At 42.1% G+C, this 5,211-nt stretch overlaps 1 long non-coding RNA gene across 1 annotated transcript; it reads left to right on the forward strand.

Moving 5' to 3' along the window:
- On the forward strand, positions 1–4,868 carry LOC123256576. The gene is made up of 3 exons (XR_006506847.1): positions 1–30; positions 3,666–3,740; positions 4,725–4,868. It is a non-coding gene; the product is annotated as an uncharacterized LOC123256576 (long non-coding RNA).
- The last annotated feature ends 343 nt before the right edge of the window (positions 4,869–5,211 follow it).

Raw genomic sequence — 5,211 nt, forward strand, 5'->3', positions numbered from 1 at the left:
AACCATGAATATGGTTGGATTATTCCTGCTGTAAGATTCTGGAATTTTCTACTTTGTACCAATTTCTTTCTGATCTCAACAGTTGAACTTCTCTAAAGAATCACAGACTGTCATAGTTGGACAGGATCTTTTTTTTTTTTTTTTTTTTTTTTTTTTTTTAATAAATCCTTACCTTCTGCCAATACACAGTATTGGCTCCAAGATGGAAGAGTGGTAAGGCCTAGGCAATGGTGGTTAAGTGACTTGCCCAGGGTCACACAGCTGGGAAGTGTCTGAGGCCAGATTTGAACCTAGGATCTCCCATCTCTAGGTCTGACTCTCAATCCACTTCTCTACCCAGCTGCCCCCTTGGACAGGATCTTGATGGCCATGGAGTCTTAATCCTGAATTGAAGGAGAATCCCTTCTATAACATTGGACAAATGGACATCCAGCCTCTAGTGCAGGGGTCAGCAACCTTTTTGGTCGTGAGAGTCATAAATGCCACATTTTTTAAAATGTAATTTCGTGAGCGCCGTACAGTGCTCATAGTGTGGGCTTCTTTAACAGCGCCTGAAAAAAATTGACTTTATGGCTCTTGCAGAAAGAGCCATATCTAGCCCTCAAAAGAGAGCCATACATTGCCAACCCCTGCTCTAGTGGAAGACCTCCAAGAAAGGAGAACCTACTATCTCCTGAGGGAGCTCATTCCACTTTTAGTGAGCTCTCATTGTTCAATGGGGAATCATTGCACCAAACCTACATTGGCTTCTTTGCAAACTTCTACCTGTTGTTCCTTGTTCTGTTATTTTGGCAAACATCGTAAGTTAAATGCCTTTTCTGTGACCCCAACCAGATGGCTAAAGACAACTATCCTATCTCCCCCTACCCTAAGTTTTTCCTTTGACCAGCTAAGCCAGTTCCTTCAAGTCATTCTTGAGTTCCGTTTCCAGCTTCTCTATTTTTGGCTTCAAATATGATGCCCAGAACTGAATGAAATATTCCAGATAGTCTCACCAAGAGCCAGTTGTCCCTCTCTTATAGTTCAAGCTTCCATTGCTTTTCAGGTTTCTATATTACCCAGTTGATTCTTTATGAGTTTGTGGTTCAACAAAATCCCCAGATCTTTTTTGAACAAACTGCTATCTACCCATGTCTCCTTCATCTTGAACTTGTAAAGTCAATTTTAAAAATCCAAGGGTAAGATTATATATTTATCCTCATTCAATCTGATCCTAATGAGTGAGGTCCATCCAATATCCTAGCCTGGCAAGTACTTTTTTAGGATCCTGATTCCATGATCCAATATGCTAGCTATCCCTCCTAACTTTGTGCCATCTGCAGATCTGCCTTTTCTAAAATCAGAAAAGCTCCACTGAATGGGCTTCTCTGGAAGAATCAGAAGTTATTATTTATATCATAAGTTGATTATCTTTTCTATGGAGGACTGATTTCATGTATAAATCATCTCAGAAGTATAGGAAGGGAAGAAGCCTAAGCCAGTTCTAGTTCTCCTTTGTTGAAAATATTGTCTAGAAATCTCTTTATCTTAAGGGAACTGCAAATAATACCAGCTGATATGGATGTAACATTTAATTTTTTACCAAAAAATGGTCTTCCTGGTACTGCCTGTGAGGCAGTGACCACTAGGATATTATCCCTATCTTGTAAAGAACTGAGGTTCCCAGAAAGGAAATTATTTAACTTAAGTCATACAGCTGGTACTAGAACTTGGGCCTTCTGATGTGAGGCTGGGACTCTTTCCTCTGGACTTTGGTTCATCGTGTCTGAAGGAATTTTGGTCTCTTAATTTTAACTATAACATAGATATTAACAACCATTTGTCGGTTGCCTCCTTAAACCTATGCCTGTGAAGTTGGTCTATTTACAGTATTAGATAAATAGAATTCTACCCACATTGTCTCTAGCATGAACTATAATTTCAGCAGCTGCCATTATCTAAGGTCACTGGTCATGATGCAGAAACCATGACCACTGTTTACTGTGTACCAGGCATTACCCACCATATGCTGGCCATCTTGCAAAACATCTTGAGTATCGTTCAGTGTGTCCTGGGCATTATTGAGTAAGTACTGTTATATTCAAAGGAGGTCACTAGTATCTATTGAGGTAGTAGGAAATGATGTACAGAGAGGATAAGATGGCACTTCTCCTTTATAACAGTTGCCCAGGCAGAATCCTTCAGGTCAAAGTGTTTTATCCCTTCAGGACCCACCTGGGGTTAATTGATATTATTAAATTGGGCTCTTCAGCTGGGATAACATTGGTATTCTGACTGCGTTGGCTCCCTTCCCAAATAAGCTTTGAAAACCAATTTAGGAAGGTACTTTAAACTTTATATATATATATGATAAGAAGGATAAGGGTAAAGGATTGAGGTATTAGGAGACCCTACTTAAATTGCTACTAATGAAACTCCCAACTGCAGGCAATGAAGAATCAAATGTTAGCTTCCCTCTGGTCCAGCCTGGCCAGGGCTAAACCAGAGTAGGTAAACTGCTGGGAAATCTTCAGTTTCTTCTTCTGTAGATCTTAAGTCTTATCAGTTGAGATATATCCACCCTTTCCACCCTCTTCTTCGTCTTCTGCCCACTCCCTGGATCCCCCCTGGGCCCCGGGAAGCCTAGATAGCTAGATGATGAAACTCCTAATATCTAGGGGCAGTAGACACCAAGGTGATGGTCAAGTACAGGTTGATAACGGTATGAGAAGCACAGGAAGAGCTTTGCAGAGTAGTGTTTGCAACTCTCTATCTCCAAGACCAGGATCCACACTGATCTCTAGCCTCAGGACAGGTAAAAGACCCCAGAACCTCCCTCAGGGTTCTCAACTGCCCCCTCCTGCCTCTCATATGCCTCTCTGGGAACATTCTATCCAACTGACTTATCTGTCAGTCATTGAATGAACTTCAAACTCCCAGAGATTCAATATAACAGTACTAAACAAAGGGGCAGCTGGGTGGCTCAGTGGATTGAGAGCCAGGCCTAGAGACTGGAGGTCCTAGGTTCAAGTCCGGCCTTGGACACTTCCAGCTGTGTGACCTTGGGCAAGTCACTTGACCCCTATCGCCCACCCTTACCACTCCTGGGCTAAGGACGGTCCCTAGCCCGGATGAAAAAGGAGGAGGGTTGGGCATGGGGCTAGCAACCCCACCCTGTAAAAACTACATCTGCTAAAGAAACTGCAACCTAAAGTAGGGGCAGCTGGGCTAGCTCAGTGGATTGAGAGCCAGGCCTAGAGATGAAAGGTCCTAGGTTCAAATCTGGGCTCAGACACTTCCCAGCTGGGTGGTGACCCTGAGCAACCCATTGCCTACTGGTTGTGGCCCTATGCTCCTAGAATGGAGTCCCAGGATAAAAAAAGAAAAATCTATGGCTTTAGTTCTTTCTTTCTTTTTTTTTAAACCCTTAACTTTTGTGTATTGGCTCCTAGGTGGAAGAGTGGTAAGGGTGGGCAATGGGGGTCAAGTGACTTGCCCAGGGTCACACAGCTGGGAAGTGTCTGAGGTCAGATTTGAACCTAAGACCTCCCATCTCTAGGCCTGACTCTCAATCCACTGATTTAGTTCTTTCTTAAAGGATAAAATGACTTCTTTGGATTAGATTTGTTTGAAAAATGCATAAAGTTCTAAAGAATGTTCACAGTGTGCCATTTTTCTCTACACAGGAATTGGGCCTTTCTGAAATTAAAGAAAAGATGGATAAAGGACAAATCCAATCAGCAGTGCTAGGTCCACTCTTGGTAAGATATCAATTTATCAAACTTTTTTCTAAGTGCCTACTATATAGCAGGCACCAGGCTAGTCACAGGGACAGTGAAATAGTCCCTGCCCTCAAAGAACTTATATTGGAAGAAGGGAGACCTCTTCTACATACAGAGAAACATAGAAATCATAAACAAAGCCCTGTCTTGGGGGGAACCAAGAAAGGTGTTATATAAAAGATCCTGTTTGAACTGAATCTTGACCATGTAAAGGCATGGAAATGAGAGATAGGATATGAAGAGTGAGGAACAAGAAGTTTGGCATAGCTGGACTGTATACCAAGGAAAGTAAAAATGAATAGTAAGCCAGATGTGGCCAGGTTTTTAAAAGCTTTAAATACTAAATAGAAGAGTTTATATTTGATTCTAGTGGTAATAGAGATCAGCTGGAATTTACTGATTAGGGGAGAAAGTAAAATGGTCAGATCTGTGCTTGGAAAATCATTTTGTTAGATGAGAAGGAGCTAGATTGAAATGGGGAGAAATGTGAGCCATAGGGACCAATTAAGAGGCTATTGAAACAGTCTAGGAGAGAGTCTTCTCCTTTGCTTTCATAGTCACAAAGTTGGAAGGGATCCCTTCCTCAAGCCATCCATACTCTGTTTACACCATCCCCAACATATAGTTGTCTAGAAATTTTTTTAGCTCTTTATTAGCTCCTATGAGTATCAATTTCAAGACAGAAGACTGGCAAGGGCTGTGCAATTGGGGTTAAGTGACTTGCCCAGGGTCATGTAGCTAGGAATATCTGGGGCCAGATTTTAACCCAGGTCCTCTGGACTCTAAGCCTGGTGCTCTATCCATTATGCCAACTAATTGCCCCTGTCTAGTATCTTCTTAATGTAGTAGATAAACTTGATGGTAAGAAGTAATCCTTATAATTAACCAGTGTAGATCCCCAAACAACTTACTGCCAGGTAGTTAATTTTGCTGTTCCTCTATCTCCTCTTCAATCTCCTATAGGGTATTCCTCCTGAGCTTGGCCATTTGATGATTGAGGAGTATTTAGGAGACATTGAAGATCCTACAGAACTTAGGGTTCAGTACCAGGAAATGATGGGGGACTTGATGTTTGCTGTTCCTGCCCTCAAGGTGGCCAAATATCAACACAGTGAGTATGGCTTTGACCCTTTGCAGCATCTGAGTAAGAATGCTTTGTCTCTGGAGTGATTTGTATCTCACTCACACCTTCATGCAGAAGAAGGCTATCTGCTCTTGGCTTTGATATCATAGCTTCTAGTCTAGTTAAACACCCTTGATCACCCGTCTTCTTCCTTCTTCCTACACCCCACCCCCTGCCTAATGACAGTCAGAGTCAACTCAATGACCATTTACTACTACTACTACAACTAGAACCACTACCACCATCACCACCACCTCTACTACCAGAGCTGCTGCTGCTGCTACTACTACTACTACTACTACTACTACTACTACTACTACTACTACT

Source organism: Gracilinanus agilis, unplaced genomic scaffold (genome assembly GCF_016433145.1).
Source record: "Gracilinanus agilis isolate LMUSP501 unplaced genomic scaffold, AgileGrace unplaced_scaffold61116, whole genome shotgun sequence".
In the NCBI taxonomy this organism is placed as follows: domain Eukaryota; kingdom Metazoa; phylum Chordata; class Mammalia; order Didelphimorphia; family Didelphidae; genus Gracilinanus; species Gracilinanus agilis.